Here is a 19,876-nt window from a genome sequence, read left to right on the forward strand (position 1 = left end):
GGCTTACAATGGAATGCCAGTGGCCACGAAGGGTTTCATCGAAGTCACCGCAAAGTTGCAAGACGTCACCGCCAAACTACCTCTCATAGTAGTTACTCAACCGCTACCTAGCCTTTGCGGGAGAAATTGGATCGATGCATTCAACTTGGCACCACCAGTTATAAAACAACAAGTCTTCATCGACAACGTTACGTCCACTTCACGGACAGACAAAATCCTCAAGCAACACGAGTCTCTGTTTTCACCAGGACTCGGTTTGATGAAAGGCGTGCAAGTTCACCTACACCAAAGACCCGATTATGTCCACAGAATCTTCAAGCCCAGACCAGTACCTTTTGCCGTCAGGGACCTAGTCGATGAAGAGTTGGAAAGACTATTAAAAGCGGGAGTCATCGAACCAGTTAAAACTGCTAAATCAGCAGCTCCGATCGTTCCGGTACTCAAGGCCAGCAAGAAAATAAGAATTTGCGGCGATTTCAAACTAACAGCAAACAAGGCTACGTTAACCGAACAGTACCCTTTACCGAAGATCAACGAAATTTTCTCCACTCTCAACGGCGGAAAGAAGTTTACTAAGCTTGATCTTCGGGACGCGTATAACCAGCTAGAACTGGACGAAGAGTCAAGAAATCTGGTCGTGATCACCACACAGAAGGGACTATTTCGTTACCGACGACTACCCTTCGGCGTGTCTTCAGCTCCAGCGGTTTTTCAACGAGAAATCGAGCATCTACTGGCCAATATTCCCAATGTCGCAATCTTTCAAGACGATCTTCTGATTACTGGTCCAAACGATGAAGAGCACTTCAAAAACTTGGAAACAGTCCTATCTCGACTAGAAGAAGCTGGATTGAAGCTGAGACGAGAAAAATGCGTTTTCCTTACGAATTCTGTCGAATATCTTGGACACTTGTTGGACGAAAGGGGTCTCTCACCTTCTGAGAAGAACTTAAGACCTATCCTGGAAGCCCCCGAGCCAACAAACGTAATGGAGCTGAAATCCTTCTTGGGACTAATAACCTACTATTCCAAGTTCGTGCCAAATATGTCGGACCTGCTCAACCCTCTGTACAAACTTACCAGAAAGGAGCAACCTTGGATATGGGACAAAGAAACCAATGAAGCTTTCGTCAAGGCCAAAGGAATACTAGCCTCATCCACGGTGCTAGTACATTACGATCCAACAAAGCCACTAGTCCTTGCCTGCGATGCCTCTCCTGTAGGACTCGGTGCAGTCCTGTCGCATGTAGAAGCAGACAAGTCCGACCGTCTAATTGTCTTCGCATCGAGTACGCTGTCTTCCGCCAAATTGAAAAGGAAGCCTTAGCCTTGGTCTTCGGAGTAACTCGTTTCCGGGAATACTTACTCGGACGACGTTTCACATTGCTTACGGACCACAGCCCTTTGGCAATTCTACTAGCGGACAACAAACAAACACCAACAACAACTGCAGCACGTATACAACGTTGGGCTATCACCTTGGCAGCCTACGATTATGAAATCAAATATCGGCCTGGTAGCCAAAACGGTAATGCGGACGCTATGAGTAGATTACCCTTGCCGGACACTTGCGAAACAACTCCGCAACCAATGGAATACGTCATGCTACTCGACGACGCAAATTCCGGTCCAATCACCATCAAGGACATAAGAACAACGTTGGAAACAGACGACACTACCAAGCAACTACTGGACTTCATCAAAAATGGCTGGCCAAAGAATGTTCCGGACCATCTGAAGCTCTTCAGATCACGAAGAAACGAACTTACAGCCGTTTCTGGAATAATACTATAGCACAATCGAACGTACATTCCTGAGCGATACCGTCAGAAAATACTGGAAGAGCTCCACGAAGGACATTTAGGCATGACCAAGACGAAACGATTAGCCAGAACTACCGTCTGGTGGCCAAACATCGATCAAGAAATTGAGAACTTGGTTTCAAATTGTCACGCCTGTCAGCAAAACCATCCGATGCCCAAAAACGTCACTACTCATTGGCCAAAAACTTCTGCTCCAATGGAACGAGTCCACATCGATTACCTCGGACCCGTCGATAAGAAAGGTATATTCCTTAATGATCGAAAATTGGGGGATCGAAAAATGTCTTATTTGATCGAAATTAGTTTGATCGAAAATAATTCTGACGGGAGCGCATTTCGTCCCTATTGATCGAAAGTAATTCTGATCGAATAAAAATTATATATATCCCCCTAAAATAATAATATGATAGAAATAGTATACATTTAATCTAAAATGCAAGAGCCTTCATCGACCCGCTTGCGTAATGGATACGGTACTGGATTGCGGATCGGGAGGTTGCTGGTTCGAATCCTCGAAGGTATGTTAAAAATATCAAATATAATTCTTGTTGTTTCTAATCAAGTCATACACTTTCAGATTTGCTATATAGTGACGAAGAACGTTTATTAAATACAATGTGTTGTTTCTAATCAAGTCATACACTTTCAGGTTTGCTATATAGTGACGAAGAAAGTTTATCCGAGGGAAGTTTATATCAAATGTATTTCCTCTTGATTTTGCCTATTACCAAATGAAAGGGTACCTTTTCCAAAATATTTTCATAGGGTCAGGTTAGGTTAGGTTAGGTTAGGTTAGGTTAGGTTAGGTTAGGTTAGGCTAGGCTAGGTTAGGTTAGGTTAGGTTAGGTTAGGTTAGGTTAGGTTAGGTTAGGTTAGGTTAGGTTAGGTTAGGTTAGGTTAGGTTAGGTTAGGTTAGGTTAGGTTAGGTTAGGTTCAAATAATTCGTTGACACCTTTTCCAAAATATGCTCCTTTTAATTAGCTACCACCTTTTCCAAAACATTCTCCTATCAATTAGCTGCCACCTTTTCCAAAAGATTTTCCTATTAATTAGCTGCCACCTTTTCCAAAATATTCTATTAATTAGCTGCCACCTTTTCCAAAATATTCTCCTACTAATTAGCTGCCACATTTTCCAAAATGTTCTCCTTTTAATTTGCTACCACCTTTATCCAAAATATTCTCCTTTTAATTAGCTACCACCTTTTCCAAAATATTCTCCTTTTAATTAGCTACCACCTTTTCCAAAACATTCTCCTATTAATTAGTACCAGAAAACGAATAAAATATTAAATAATATCCAAAATAAAATAAAATTAAATATTACATAACCTAAAGTAAAACCTATTTTTGGTTTTAAAAACATGTTGAACGATAGACGAGGATCAAATGGGATTCAATCAAATGGGATTCGATCAAATGGGATTCGATCAAATGGGATTCGATCAAATGGGATTCGATCAAATGGGATTTCGATCATTTGGGAAAGTTTTCGATCACCCGTTTTTCGATCAAATCGACCCAAACGGATAAGAAAATGATACTGGTTTTCATCGACTCATACTCCAACTGGATAGAAGCGGTTTCAACAGAATCGACCACGTCCTCAACCACCATAGACATTCTGAGGGATATCTTCGCTCGCTACGGATTGCCGAAATGCCTCGTTTCAGACAACGGTACCAACTTCACTAGCGAAGAATTCAGACAGTTCACCAGCCAAAACGGTATAAAACACTTGACCACAGCGCCGTACCAACCATCCTCAAACGGACACGCAGAAAGAGCAGTCGCTACGGTCAAACACGGTCTTGCCAAGCTGACAGAAGGCTCCATGAAGACTCGCTTGGCGAAAATCTTGTTTGCCCATCGAAAATCACCCAACGAGGAAGGGAAGACGCCATCCTTCCTTTTCCTACATAGAGAGCTGCGTAGCCGTCTGGATTTGCTGAAACCTGTTCCTGCAACTGCAACCACTCCAGTACAGCAAGAGAAATTCGCAGTCAACAGGAAATTCCGTTCAGGTCAAGAAGTATGGGCGAAGAACTACGGACAGGGACCAAGTTGGTTCGAAGGATCTGTTTTGGGACCTATCGGCAGAGTCATGCTATCTGTTGCGACACCACTTGGAAACATACGCAGACACGTCAATCAAATAAGACCACGAGTTCCAAATGTTCCTACATCGTCCTTTACCAGCATCGGAGATTCTCCAGAAGCACAACCTCTGATCACGCTGCCACAACATTGGGAACCGGCGCCACCCTCGTCAGCAATCATACCGGCTATTTCCGTACCAACAAACCAAGCGGAGCAAGACACAAACTCTACGCTAAGAAGATCCTCAAGAACTACCAAAGCACCTGATCGCTTAACGTATTACCAGAAGTGATAGAAATTAAAACGGAGAGGGAAGTGTCGTATCCATAAAAAACTCTACTGCCGCTTTATTAAAAAACCCGACTCATCTACTATTTAGTTTTTTAGTCTAATTTACATTGTATAAATATCGGGTATTCCTTTTGTACACCAGGCATTCACGGGTTAAACTTCTATTGTAAAGTTCTTATAATGACTAGCTGTTATTCAGTAATAAAGTATATTTAGCTTAAATCTCACTCGCATTTACTTACATTCAACTACACAACACAAGCAAAACGTTTAAAAGCGTGTCAGGATGGCCGAGTGGTCTAAGGCGTCAGATTTAAGCTCTGATCCTCGTATGAGGGCGTGGGTTCGAACCCCAATTCTGACAACGATTTCTTTCATTTTAATAACTTGTATCTCATACTCAGGAAAGGCTTCTCTAGTATGGCAACAAATGAGTGGGTTTATGTGGCATAGAGATACGAGAGGTATTTTGGTAATCGTTGTCAGAAGTGGGGTTCGAACCCACGCCCTCATACGAGGATTCGAACCCCACTTCTGACAACGATTTCTTTCATTTTAATAACTTGTATCTCATACTCAGGAAAGGCTTCTCTAGTATGGCAACAAATGAGTGGGTTTATGTGGCATAGAGATACGAGAGGTATTTTGGTGTTGTACTATAGCTTCATTTTCAAGGAAAACGTTTAATAGCGTGTCAGGATGGCCGAGTGGTCTAAGGCGTAAGATTTAAGCTCTGATCCTCGTATGAGGGCGTGGGTTCGAACCCCACTTCTGACAACGATTTGTTTCATTTTAATAACTTGTATCTCATACTCAGGAAAGGCTTCTCTAGGATGGCAACATGTGAGTGGCTTTATATGGCATAGAGATACGAGAGGTATTTTGGTGTTGTACTATAGCTTTGTTTTCAAGGAAAACGTTTAGAAGCGTGTCAGGATGGCCGAGCTGTCTAAGACGTCAGATTTAAGCTCTGATCCTCTTATGAGGGCGTGGGTTCGAACACCATTTCTGACAACGATTTGTTTCATTTTAATAACTTGTCACTCATACTCAGGAAAGGCTTCTCTAGTAGGGCAACAAGTGAGTGGCTTTATGAAGCATAGATATACGAGCGGGATTTTGGTGTTGTACTATAGCTTCATTTTCAAGGAAAACAGTAAAGAGCGTGTCAGGATGGTCGAGTGGTCTAAGACGTCAGATTTAAGCTCTGATCCTCGTATGAGGGCGAGGGTTCGAACCCCACTTCTGAAACCGTTTTGTTTCATTTTAATAACTTGTATATCATACTCAGAAAAGGCTTCTCTAGTATGGCAACAAGTGAGTGGCTTTATGAAGCATAGATATACGAGCGGTATTTTGGTGTTGTACTATAGCTTCATTTTCAAGGAAAACATTTAAAAGCGTGTCAGGTTGTCCGAGTGGTCTAAGGCGTCAGATTTAAGCTCTGATCCTCGTATGAGGGCGTGGTTTCGAACACCACTTCTGACAACGATTTGTTTCATTTTAATAATTTGTATCTCATACTCAGGAAAGGCTTTTCTAGTATGGCAACAAGTGAGTGGCTTTATGTGGCATAGAGATACGGGAGGTATTTTGGTGTTGTACTATAGCTTCATTTTCAAGGAAAACGTTTAAAAGCGTGTCAGGATGGCCGAGTGGTCTAAGGCGTCAGATTTAAGCTCTGATCCTCGTATGAGGGTGTGGGTTTGAACCCCACTTCTGACAACGATTTGTTTCATTTTAATAACTTGTATCTCATACTCAGGAAAGGCTTCTCTAGTAGGGCAACAAGTGAGTGGCTTTATGAAGCATAGATATACGAGCGGTATTTGGTGTTGTACTATAGCTTCATTTTCAAGGAAAACAGTAAAGAGCGTGTCAGGATGGTCGAGTGGTCTAAGACGTCAGATTTAAGCTCCTAGTCATTTCTTTATCCCTTTAAGTAAAAACACGGTTTCCCAGCTATGTTGTCATTTCTTGAAAAAACTAACTTTCCACGAATAAGCTGTCGTTGGAGATAGGGAGTTGCCGATCCTATAGAGTGAAAACAAATTTCCTCATGCGCATTCTTAATCTATGGTCGGGATTTATAAGTGCACTTATAAACCCCGCCCACTAGCCTTTGCCAAGGAGGAAAGTCAACTTGTAGGGGATCCATTGGCCCTCGCTTTGCTTTAAAGGAAAGCGCGGCTCCGTTGATGCCCGTTATAGATAGCTTTTCTGCTACACAGTGGCTAAGCTTGCTAAAGGCTACTTAAGCCAAAGGCAGGAACCAATGGGAACTAGTGCATTAGGTCTGATTGGTTCCTGCCCTTGGCAAGGTAAAATTCAAGTCCAGAAGATTAGCCAGAATGCTAGGGGTGATCATAGAGCCGCGCTTTCCTTTAACTCCTATTAACACAAATGAACAATTTATACTAATATGAATGCATCATTAATTGCTGTAAACAAATACTAATAATTTAAATAAAATATTTTTTATCAACTAGCGTTAATCAATTTCTTCATAACTTAATGAAAATTCGTCAAATTTTAAAGCAAATACATGTTGTGGTTTAGTTTAAAGAAACGCCACTAGATGCTCCCATAGTCGAAAGGGAATAGCTAACCGGCCTGCTACGCTCAGTAAAATTAAAATGTCCTAAATTTTCGTATTTTTTGTAAACATTTTAAACTTATAATTTCCTAATTTTAAAGCAATATTTGCCTTTGTTTAGTTTAAACATACGCCACTAGATGGTCCTGTAGTCCAAGAGCGGAGTTGACAGGCCTTGATTTATCAGCAAGTTTGTAAAGGGATGTACAACGAGTTAGGCCTATTTTGGAAGGTGTTTTAGGGAGTAGTGTTACTATTTCCTGGAATATTGGTTAGGCAGATGGATTGAACATAAATAGCAAGTGCACTGATATAGCTACGAAATTCACGGTTGCCCAGTAGATCTATTTGATGATGTAGAAAGCTACACAGTGATCCATTTAATTTATAATTTCGTGCTTATGATAAATCTAGCAAAATGTAATTTTGTAAATCAATAATTCAACAGTGGGATGAACTTAAGATATTTTAAACTGAGTTACAGACACCCATATAATTGATAAAAAATTTAATTTTTAGTTTTATTTTACCTAATTACAATGACTGGAACAGCTTGGACATTAAATATTGGTTTGTGGGTGACTGCCTGACCGGGTTTAGCGACCCTATGATTCAATATATTAATAATTTTATTAGTAAGATTGTTTTATATTTTCATGACCAATATGGGAACTGATAATCTTGGGAAAAACTGGCCATTGTTTATGGTTTTTTTAGATAATGTTAGAATATGCACTAAAATGAACATTATATACATAAACTGGCCATGGTTTAATTTTTTCCAATGTATCCTTAAAATAAGCACTAAATTATTAATGAAAAATTTAATTATTACCTAATCAAAATGATTGGAAGAGCCACAATACAAAATATGGCTTTTTTTCACAGCGGTGTTAAATAATTAGTTGGGTAATTATCATTTTTAACTAATTGAAAATGGTAATTGAATTATAAATACTGAAGAAATGAAATAAAATTTAGCATGACGGAGTCCTTGAGGCTTGTCTAACTTTTCGAGAATAATACACAGCTTCCGCACCCCCTTTTCGAGGAGATTAAACATTAAACTAATTTGCAATACCAAAGTCAGAGTAGGAAATGGATGGACACTTTTCTAGTGTTATATGTTACTTATGGTTTGTTTTTACCCTTGGCACCAGTTTAGAAACCAGGTAACAAACCTATGTGTAGAGTTTGCATTAATCTTAAACAACAAAAATTTGTCTAATTTAAAAAAAAATTATTCTAATTAGCGGTTATTGTTGGTCGATGGCACTAATAAATAATAAAAATTTAAATGTTACCTAATAAAAATTATTGGAAGAGCCGGAATAAAAAATATTGGTTGGTTTGTTGACAGGGTTTAGTGATCGTGTGATTTAATCTATCAATTATTTTACCACTAATGAAACATTCAAAATGATCTAAGCAGGGGTTATCGTTTGCCGGTTGCACCAGATATAATCTTTGTAGCGTTTATCGTTGGCAATCTGGCCATTGTTTACTGTTTTCTTAGGCAACGTTAGAATTGGCGCAAAATAATTAATAATACAATTGTTACCTAATACAAATGATTGGAAGGACCTGAATTAAAAATATTGGTTGATTTGGTGACAGGATTTAGTGATAGTGTGATTGAATCCATCATTTATTTTACCAGTAAAAAACGTATCTTCGTAGCGGTAACCGTTGGCACTTGGCTGGCCGCTGGTGGCACCAGTCGAGAAAGCAGGGAACGAACCCTTGTGCGTAGTTTAAACAAGAAAAATTTATTTATTTAAAACAAATTACCTAATTAGCGGCTATCGTTGGCCGATGGCACCAGGTGAAACACCTTAAAACGAACGCAACACGGCCAATTGGTCTCTAGTCGACTCTCTACATACAATCAGCTGTATTTAAATTTTGACCAAGGCTTAGTGAAATCAGTGAATTTAAAAATTATCGGCTAAATCCTAAATTTAAATTCTTTTGTATTAAATTATAATAAGGTTTAACTTACGAAATTAAAATAAAATGAGGACGAATTAACCCCTTCTTTTATGTGAAAAGTTAAAAATTCGCCTTAAGCTCGACACAGCCACACTCGTTGTGTAAACAAAAATCTTCGCTCAGTCTTTCTATTAGAGGTAAAACAGCGTAAGTCCAACAGTACGTTTCTCTATGATTTTAGCTAGGATTAAACCACGTAAGTCCAACAGAATAAAAGGTCGTAAGTTTAAGTATGTGCTTAAAATACAAAAAGTAATACTTAATATTAATTGTTTTCAATAAAACTTCGAAAGGCACCAGAAAAATGTTCAACCTTTCATTTAAAACCATTTTCAGACCTATCGAATAAATAGTCTTCAAAAAATGCTCGAGTCAATTTGGCCATCACAGCAAACATTTCCCATGTTATTCCTATGGGAAAATTTCCCTTTTTTTGCCAAAATGTCTTAATTTTTTTATGGAAATGAAAACCACCCTTAGCAACTTTATTTTCTATGAAGAAAACTAATAGAGGGATCTCTTTGAAATTTTAACCACATATTAAGGGTCCGAATTTTAGTTCAGTGGAATTTTTTCAAAGCAGTAACCATGATAGGAAAAAAGTTACATCGAATCAAAAAACCACCCTTATACATTAAACGCAGTATGAGGTCTTATCTAAGAGAGCAACCGCTCTCTCAGAATATCAAAATAGCTGGGGCTATTTTGCATTAAATTAGCAGAGCGTGGTTTCGATCCACGGACCTCTGGGTTATGGGCCCAGCCCGCTTCCACTGCTCCAATCTGCTTACATGATCATTGTATGAACAAACTAACATATATCAAAATAGCAAGTGCTATTTTGCATTAATTTAGCAGAGCGTGGTTTCGATCTTCGGACCTCTGGGTTATGGGCCCAGCACGCTTCCACTGCGCCACTCTGCTTACATGACCATTGTATGAACAAATTAACTTATATCAAAATAGCTGGGGCTATTTTGCATTAAATTAGCAGAGCGTGGTTTCTATCCACGGACCTCTGGGTTATGGGCCCAGCACGCTTCCACTGCGCCACTCTGCTTACATGACCATTGTATGAACAAATTAGCTTATATCAAAATAGCTGGGGCTATTTTGCATTAAATTAGCAGAGCGTGGTTTCGATCCACGGAACTCTGGGTTATGGGCCCAGCCCGCTTCCACTGCTCCAATCTGCTTACATGATCATTGTATGAACAAACTAACATATATCAAAATAGCAAGTGCTATTTTGCATTAATTTAGCAGAGCGTGGTTTCGATCCACGGACCTCTGGGTTATGGGCCCAGCGCGCTTCCACTGCGCCACTCTGCTTACATGACCATTGTATGAACAAATTAACTTATATCAAAATAGCTGGGGCTATTTTGCATTAAATTAGCCGAGCGTGGTTTCTATCCACGGACCTCTGGGTTATGGGCCCAGCACGCTTCCACTGTGCCACTCTGCTTACATGAACATTGTATGTACAAACTAACTTATATCAAAATAGCTGGGGCTATTTCGCATTAAATTATCGAGCGTGGTTTCTATCCACGGACCTCTGGGTTATGGGCCCAGCACGCTTCCACTGTGCCACTCTGCTTACATGACCATTGTATGTACAAACTAACTTATATCAAAATAGCAGGGGATATTTCGCATTAAATTATCGAGCGTGGTTTCTATCCACGGACCTCTGGGTTATGGGCCCAGCACGCTTCCACTGCGCCACTCTGCTTACATGATCATTGTATGAATAAACTAACTGATATCAAAATAGCAAGTGCTGTTTTGCATTAATTTAGCAGAGCGTGGATTCGATCCACGGACCTCTGGGTTATGGGCCCAGCCCGCTTCCACTGCTCCAATCTGCTTACATGATCATTGTATGAACAAACTAACATATATCAAAATAGCAAGTGCTATTTTGCATAAATTTAGCAGAGCGTAGTTTCGATCCACGGACCTATGGGTTATGGGCCCAGCAGGCTTCCACTGCGCCACTCTGCTTACATGATCATTGTATGAACAAACTAACTTATATCAAAACAGCTGGGGCTATTTTGCATTAATTTAGCAGAGTGCGGTTTCGGTCCACGGACCTCTGGGTTATGGGCCCAGCACGCTTCCAGTGCGCCACTCTGCGTACATGACCATTGTATGAAAAAACTATCATATATAAAATCGCAAGTGCTATTTTGCATTAATTTAGCAGAGCGCGGTTTCGATCCACGAACCTCTGGGTTATGAGCCCAGCACGCTTCCACTGCGCCACTCTGCTTACATGTTCATTGTATGAATAAACTAACATATATCAAAATAGCAAGTGCTATTTTGCATTAATTTAGCAGAGCGTGGTTTCGATCTTCGGACCTCTGGGTTATGGGCCCAGCACGCTTCCACTGCGCCACTCTGCTTACATGACCATTGTATGATCAAATTAACTTATATCAAAATAGCTGGGGCTATTTTGCATTAATTAAGCAGAGCGCGGTTTCGATCCACGAACCTCTGGGTATGGGCCCAGCACGCTTCCACTGCTCCACTCTGCTTACATGATCATTGTATGAATAAACTAACATATATCAAAATCGCAAGTGCTATTTTGCATTAATTTTGCAGAGCGAAGTTTCGGTCCACGGACTTCTGGGTTATGGGCCCAGCACGCTTCCACTGCGCCACTCTGCTTACATGACCATTGTATGAACAAACTAACATATATCAAAATAGCAAGTGCTATTTTGCATTAATTTAGCAGAGCGTGGTTTCGATCTTCGGACCTCTGGGTTATGGGCCCAGCACGCTTCCACTGCGCCACTCTGCTTACATGACCATTGTATGAACAAATTAACTTATATCAAAATAGCTGGGGCTATTTTGCATTAAATTAGCAGAGCGTGGTTTCGCTCCACGGACCTCTGGGTTATGGGCCCAGCCCGCTTCCACTGCTCCAATCTGCTTACATGACCATTGTATGAAAAAACTAACTGATATCAAAATAGCAAGTGCTATTTTGCATTAATTTAGCAGAGCGTGGTTTCGATCTTCGGACCTCTGGGTTATGGGCCCAGCACGCTTCCACTGCGCCACTCTGCTTACATGATCATTGTATGAATAAACTAACATATATCAAAATAGCAAGTGCTATTTTGCATTAATTTAGCAGAGCGTGGTTTCGATCCACGGAACTCTGGGTTATGGGCCCAGCACGCTTCCACTGCGCCACTCTGCTTACATGATCATTGTATGAATAAACTAACATATATCAAAATAGCAAGTGCTATTTTCCATTAATTTATCAGAGCGTGGTTCCGATCGACGGACCTCCGGGTTATGAACCTAGCAGGCTTCCACTGCGCCACTCTGCTTACATGATCATTGTATGAACAAACTAACATATATCAAAATAGCAAGTGCTATTTTGCATTAATTTAGCAGAGCGTGGTTTCGATCTTCGGACCTCTGGGTTATGGGCCCAGCACGCTTCCACTGCGCCACTCTGCTTACATGACCATTGTATGAACAAATTAACTTATATCAAAATAGCTGGGGCTATTTTGCATTAAATTAGCAGAGCGTGGTTTCGATCCACGGACCTCTGGGTTATGGGCCCAGCACGCTTCCACTGCGCCACTCTGCTTACATGATCATTGTATGAATAAACTAACATATATCAAAATAGCAAGTGCTATTTTGCATTAATTTAGCCGAGCGTGGATTAGATCCACGGACCTCTGGGTTATGGGCCCAGCACGCTTCCACTGCGCCACTCTGCTTACATGACCATTGTATGTACAAACTAACTTATATCAAAATAGCTGGGGCTATTTCGCATTAAATTATCGAGCGTGGTTTCGATCCACGGACCTCTGGGTTTTGGGCCCAGCACGCTTCCACTGCGCCACTCTGCTTACATGATCATTGTATGAATAAACTAACTGATATCAAAATAGCAAGTGCTATTTTGCATTAATTTAGCAGAGCGTGGTTTCGATCCACGGATCTCTGGGTTATGGGCCCAGCACGCTTCCACTGCTCCACTCTGCTTACATGATCATTGTATGAACAAGCTAACATATATCAAAATAGCAAGGGCTATTTTGCATAAATTTAGCAGAGCGTAGTTTCGATCCACGGACCTCTGGTTTATGGGCCCAGCAGGCTTCCACTGCGCCACTCTGCTTACATGATCATAGTATGAACAAACTAACTTATATCAAAACAGCTGGGGCTATTTTGCATTAATTTAGCAGAGCGCGGTTTCAGTCCACGGACCTCTGGGTTTTGGGCCCAGCACGCTTCCAGTGCGCCACTCTGCGTACATGACTATTGTATGAAAAAACTAACTGATATCAAAATAGCAAGTGCTATTTTGCATTAATTTAGCATAGCGTGGTTTCGATCCACGGACCTCTGGCTTATGGGCCCAGCACGCTTCCACTGCGCCACTCTGCTTACATGATCATTGTATGAATAAACTAACATATATCAAAATAGCAAGTGCTATTTTCCATTAATTTATCAGAGCGTGGTTCCGATCGACGGACCTCCGGGTTATGAACCTAGCAGGCTTCCACTGCGCCACTCTGCTTACATGATCATTGTATGAACAAACTAACATATATCAAAATAGCAAGTGCTATTTTGCATTAATTTAGCAGAACGTGGTTTCGATCTTCGGACCTCTGGGTTATGGGCCCAGCACGCTTCCACTGCGCCACTCTGCTTACATGACCATTGTATGAGCAAATTAACTTATATCAAAATAGCTGGGGCTATTTTGCATTAAATTAGCAGAGCGTGGTTTCGATCCACGGACCTCTGGGTTATGGGCCCAGCACGCTTCCACTGCGCCACTCTGCCTACATGATCATTGTATGAATAAACTAACTGATATCAAAATAGCAAGTGCTATTTTGCATTAATTTAGGCGAGCGTGGATTAGATCCACGGACCTCTGGGTTATGGGCCCAGCACGCTTCCACTGCGCCACTCTGCTTACATGACCATTGTATGTACAAACTAACTTATATGAAAATAGCTGGGGCTATTTCGCATTAAATTATCGAGCGTGGTTTCGATCCACGGACCTCTGGGTTTTGGGCCCAGCACGCTTCCACTGCGCCACTCTGCTTACATGATCATTGTATGAATAAACTAACTGATATCAAAATAGCAAGTGCTATTTTGCATTAATTTAGCAGAGCGTGGTTTCGATCCATGGATCTCTGGGTTATGGGCCCAGCACGCTTCCACTGCTCCACTCTGCATACATGATCATTGTATGAACAAACTAACATATATCAAAATAGCAAGGGCTATTTTGCATAAATTTAGCAGAGCGTAGTTTCGATCCACGGACCTCTGGGTTATGGGCCCAGCAGGCTTCCACTGCGCCACTCTGCTTACATGATCATAGTATGAACAAACTAACTTATATCAAAACAGCTGGGGCTATTTTGCATTAATTTAGCAGAGCGCGGTTTCAGTCCACGGACCTCTGGGTTTTGGGCCCAGCACGCTTCCAGTGCGCCACTCTGCGTACATGACTATTGTATGAAAAAACTAACTGATATCAAAATAGCAAGTGCTATTTTGTATTAATTTAGCATAGCGTGGTTTCGATCCACGAACCTCTGGGTTATGGGCCCAGCACGCTTCCACTGCGCCACTCTGCTTACATGATCATTGTATGAATAAACTAACATATATCAAAATAGCAAGTGCTATTTTGCATTAATTTAGCAGAGCGTGGTTTCGATCCACGGAACTCTGGGTTATGGGCCTGCACGCTTCCACTGCGCCACCCTGCTTACATGATCATTGTATGAACAAACTAACATATATCAAATAGCAAGTGCTATTTTCCATTAATTTATCAGAGCGTGGTTCCGATCGACGGACCTCCGGGTTATGAACCTAGCAGGCTTCCACTGCGCCACTCTGCTTACATGATCATTGTATGAACAAACTAACATATAAAAAAATAGCAAGTGCTATTTTCCACCAATTTATCAGAGCGTGGTTTCGATCCACGGACCTCTGGGTTATGAACCTAGCAGCCTTCCACCGCTCCACTCTGCTCACATGATCATTGTATGAACAAACTAACATATATAAAAATAGCAAGTGCTATTTCGCATTAATTTAGCAGAGCGTGGATTCGATCCACGGACCTATGGGTTATGGGCCCAGCACGCTTCCACTGCTCCACTCTGCTTACATGATCTTTGTATGAATAAACTAACTTATATCAAAACAGCTGGGGCTATTTTGCATTAATTTAGCAGAGCGTGGTTTCGATCTTCGGACCTCTGGGTTATGGGCCCAGCACGCTTCCACTGCGCCACTCTGCTTACATGATCATAGTATGAACAAACTAACTTATATCAAAACAGCTGGGGCTATTTTGCATTAAATTAGCAGAGCGTGGTTTCTATCCACGGACCTCTGGGTTATGGGCCCAGCACGCTTCCACTGCGCCACTCTGCTTACATGACCATTGTATGAACAAATTAACTTATATCAAAATAGCTGGGGCTATTTTGCATTAAATTAGCAGAGCGTGGTTTCGATCCACGGACCTCTGGGTTATGGGCCCAGCCCGCTTCCACTGCTCCAATCTGCTTACATAATCATTGTATGAACAAACTCACATATATCAAAATAGCAAGTGCTATTTTGCATTAATTTAGCAGAGCGTGGTTTCGATCCACGGACCTCTGGGTTATGGGCCCAGCGCGCTTCCACTGCGCCACTCTGCTTACATGACCATTGTATGAACAAATTAACTTATATCAAAATAGCTGGGGCTATTTTGCATTAAATTAGCCGAGCGTGGTTTCTATCCACGGACCTCTGGGTTATGGGCCCAGCACGCTTCCACTGTGCCACTCTGCTTACATGACCATTGTATGTACAAACTAACTTATATCAAAATAGCTGGGGCTATTTCGCATTAAATTATCGAGCGTGGTTTCTATCCACGGACCTCTGGGTTATGGGCCCAGCACGCTTCCACTGTGCCACTCTGCTTACATGACCATTGTATGTACAAACTAACATATATCAAAATAGCAGGGGCTATTTCGCATTAAATTATCGAGCGTGGTTTCTATCCACGGACCTCTGGGTTATGGGCCCAGCACGCTTCCACTGCGCCACTCTGCTTACATGATCATTGTATGAATAAACTAACTGATATCAAAATAGCAAGTGCTGTTTTGCATTAATTTAGCAGAGCGTGGATTCGATCCACGGACCTCTGGGTTATGGGCCCAGCCCGCTTCCACTGCTCCAATCTGCTTATATGATCATTGTATGAACAAACTAACATATATCAAAATAGCAAGTGCTATTTTGCATAAATTTAGCAGAGCGTAGTTTCGATCCACGGACCTATGGGTTATGGGCCCAGCAGGCTTCCACTGCGCCACTCTGCTTACATGATCATTGTATGAACAAACTAACTTATATCAAAACAGCTGGGGCTATTTTGCATTAATTTAGCAGAGCGCGGTTTCGGTCCACGGACCTCTGGGTTTTGGGCCCAGCACGCTTCCAGTGCGCCACTCTGCGTACGTGACCATTGTATGAAAAAACTAACATATATAAAATCGCAAGTGCTATTTTGCATTAATTTAGCAGAGCGCGGTTTCGATCCACGAACCTCTGGGTTATGGGCCCAGCACGCTTCCACTGCGCCACTCTGCTTACATGTTCATTTTATGAATAAACTAACATATATCAAAATAGCAAGTGCTATTTTGCATTAATTTAGCAGAGCGTGGTTTCGATCTTCGGACCTCTGGGTTATGGGCCCAGCACGCTTCCACTGCGCCACTCTGCTTACATGACCATTGTATGATCAAATTAACTTATATCAAAATAGCTGGGGCTATTTTGCATTAATTAAGCAGAGCGCGGTTTCGATCCACGAACCTCTGGGTATGGGCCCAGCACGCTTCCACTGCTCCACTCTGCTTACATGATCATTGTATGAATAAACTAACATATATCAAAATCGCAAGTGCTATTTTGCATTAATTTTGCAGAGCGAAGTTTCGGTCCACGGACTTCTGGGTTATGGGCCCAGCACGCTTCCACTGCGCCACTCTGCTTACATGACCATTGTATGAACAAACTAACATATATCAAAATAGCAAGTGCTATTTTGCATTAATTTAGCAGAGCGTGGTTTCGATCTTCGGACCTCTGGGTTATGGGCCCAGCACGCTTCCACTGCGCCACTCTGCTTACATGACCATTGTATGAAAAAACTAACTGATATCAAAATAGCAAGTGCTATTTTGCATTAATTTAGCAGAGCGTGGTTTCGATCTTCGGACCTCTGGGTTATGGGCCCAGCACGCTTCCACTGCGCCACTCTGCTTACATGATCATTGTATGAATAAACTAACATATATCAAAATAGCAAGTGCTATTTTGCATTAATTTAGCAGAGCGTGGTTTCGATCCACGGAACTCTGGGTTATGGGCCCAGCACGCTTCCACTGCGCCACTCTGCTTACATGATCATTGTATGAATAAACTAACATATATCAAAATAGCAAGTGCTATTTTCCATTAATTTATCAGAGCGTGGTTCCGATCGACGGACCTCCGGGTTATGAACCTAGCAGGCTTCCACTGCGCCACTCTGCTTACATGATCATTGTATGAATAAACTAACATATATCAAAATAGCAAGTGCTATTTTGCATTAATTTAGCAGAGCGTGGTTTCGATCCACGGAACTCTGGGTTATGGGCCTGCACGCTTCCACTGCGCCACCCTGCTTACATGATCATTGTATGAACAAACTAACATATATCAAATAGCAAGTGCTATTTTCCATTAATTTATCAGAGCGTGGTTCCGATCGACGGACCTCCGGGTTATGAACCTAGCAGGCTTCCACTGCGCCACTCTGCTTACATGATCATTGTATGAACAAACTAACATATAAAAAAATAGCAAGTGCTATTTTCCACCAATTTATCAGAGCGTGGTTTCGATCCACGGACCTCTGGGTTATGAACCTAGCAGCCTTCCACCGCTCCACTCTGCTCACATGATCATTGTATGAACAAACTAACATATATAAAAATAGCAAGTGCTATTTCGCATTAATTTAGCAGAGCGTGGATTCGATCCACGGACCTATGGGTTATGGGCCCAGCACGCTTCCACTGCTCCACTCTGCTTACATGATCTTTGTATGAATAAACTAACTTATATCAAAATAGCTGGGGCTATTTTGCATTAATTTAGCAGAGCGTGGTTTCGATCTTCGGACCTCTGGGTTATGGGCCCAGTACGCTTCCACTGCGCCACTCTGCTTACATGACCATTGTATGAACAAATTAACTTATATCAAAATAGCTGGGGCTATTTTGCATTAATTAAGCAGAGCGCGGTTTCGATCCACGAAACTCTGGGTATGGGCCCAGCACGCTTCCACTGCTCCACTCTGCTTACATGATCATTGTATGAATAAACTAACATATATCAAAATCGCAAGTGCTATTTTGCATTAATTTAGCAGAGCGAAGTTTCGATCCACGAACCTCTGGGTTATGGACCCAGGAGGCTTCCACTGCGCCACTCTGCTTACATGATCATTGTATGAACAAACTAACTTATATCAATATAGCTGGGGCTATTTTGCATTAATTTAGCAGAGCGTGGTTTCGATCTTCGGACCTCTGGGTTATGGGCCCAGCACGCTTCCACTGCGCCACTCTGCTTACATGACCATTGTATGAACAAATTAACTTATATCAAAATAGCTGGGGCTATTTTGCATTAATTAAGCAGAGCGCGGTTTCGATCCACGAACCTCTGGGTATGTGCCCAGCACGCTTCCACTGCTCCACTCTGCTTACATGATCATTGTATGAATAAACTAACATATATCAAAATCGCAAGTGCTATTTTGCATTAATTTTGCAGAGCGAAGTTTCGGTCCACGGACTTCTGGGTTATGGGCCCAGCACGCTTCCACTGCGCCACTCTGCTTACATGACCATTGTATGAACAAACTAACATATATCAAAATAGCAAGTGCTATTTTGCATTAATTTAGCAGAGCGTGGTTTCGATCTTCGGACCTCTGGGTTATGGGCCCAGCACGCTTCCACTGCGCCACTCTGCTTACATGACCATTGTATGAACAAATTAACTTATATCAAAATAGCTGGGGCTATTTTGCATTAAATTAGCAGAGCGTGGTTTCGATCCACGGACCTCTGGGTTATGGGCCCAGCCCGCTTCCACTGCTCCAATCTGCTTACATGATTATTGTATGAACAAACTAACATATATCAAAATAGCAAGTGCTATTTTGCATTAATTTAGCAGAGCGTGGTTTCGATCTTCGGACCTCTGGGTTATGGGCCCAGCACGCTTCCACTGCGCCACTCTGCTTACATGACCATTGTATGAACAAATTAACTTATATCAAAATAGCTGGGGCTATTTTGCATTAAATTAGCAGAGCGTGGTTTCTATCCACGGACCTCTGGGTTATGGGCCCAGCACGCTTCCACTGCGCCACTCTGCTTACATGACCATTGTATGAACAAATTAACTTATATCAAAATAGCTGGGGCTATTTTGCATTAAATTAGCAGAGCGTGGTTTCGATCCACGGACCTCTGGGTTATGGGCCCAGCCCGCTTCCACTGCTCCAATCTGCTTACATGATCATTGTATGAACAAACTAACATATATCAAAATAGCAAGTGCTATTTTGCATTAATTTAGCAGAGCGTGGTTTCGATCCACGGACCTCTGGGTTATGGGCCCAGCGCGCTTCCACTGCGCCACTCTGCTTACATGACCATTGTATGAACAAATTAACTTATATCAAAATAGCTGGGGCTATTTTGCATTAAATTAGCCGAGCGTGGTTTCTATCCACGGACCTCTGGGTTATGGGCCCAGCACGCTTCCACTGTGCCACTCTGCTTACATGACCATTGTATGTACAAACTAACTTATATCAAAATAGCTGGGGCTATTTCGCATTAAATTATCGAGCGTGGTTTCTATCCACGGACCTCTGGGTTATG

The 19,876-nt window shown here is 41.8% G+C and overlaps 1 long non-coding RNA gene and 5 other non-coding genes across 6 annotated transcripts; 1 reads left to right on the plus strand and 5 right to left on the minus strand.

Moving 5' to 3' along the window:
* The first annotated feature begins 5,854 nt into the window (after positions 1-5,854).
* On the plus strand, positions 5,855-5,938 carry TRNAL-UAA (transfer RNA leucine (anticodon UAA)). Its single transcript has one exon. It is a non-coding gene; the product is annotated as a tRNA-Leu (tRNA).
* Positions 5,939-7,733: 1,795 nt separating this feature from the next.
* Positions 7,734-9,488, minus strand: LOC149612856 (uncharacterized). Its single transcript, XR_016376248.1, has 3 exons — positions 8,812-9,488; positions 8,467-8,701; positions 7,734-8,393 (listed from the first exon to the last, which is right to left on the minus strand). It is a non-coding gene; the product is annotated as an uncharacterized LOC149612856 (long non-coding RNA).
* Positions 9,489-10,061: 573 nt separating this feature from the next.
* Positions 10,062-10,133, minus strand: TRNAM-CAU (transfer RNA methionine (anticodon CAU)). The gene has a single exon. It is a non-coding gene; the product is annotated as a tRNA-Met (tRNA).
* Positions 10,134-11,010: 877 nt separating this feature from the next.
* On the minus strand, positions 11,011-11,082 carry TRNAM-CAU (transfer RNA methionine (anticodon CAU)). Its single transcript has one exon. It is a non-coding gene; the product is annotated as a tRNA-Met (tRNA).
* A 4,411-nt stretch (positions 11,083-15,493) lies between these two features.
* On the minus strand, positions 15,494-15,565 carry TRNAM-CAU (transfer RNA methionine (anticodon CAU)). The gene has a single exon. It is a non-coding gene; the product is annotated as a tRNA-Met (tRNA).
* A 4,000-nt stretch (positions 15,566-19,565) lies between these two features.
* Positions 19,566-19,637, minus strand: TRNAM-CAU (transfer RNA methionine (anticodon CAU)). The gene has a single exon. It is a non-coding gene; the product is annotated as a tRNA-Met (tRNA).
* Positions 19,638-19,876: the final 239 nt, after the last annotated feature.

This window comes from Phalangium opilio, unplaced genomic scaffold (genome assembly GCF_054372755.1).
Source record: "Phalangium opilio isolate 3A_F unplaced genomic scaffold, DU_Popi_V2 ptg000230l_1, whole genome shotgun sequence".
Classification (NCBI taxonomy): domain Eukaryota; kingdom Metazoa; phylum Arthropoda; class Arachnida; order Opiliones; family Phalangiidae; genus Phalangium; species Phalangium opilio.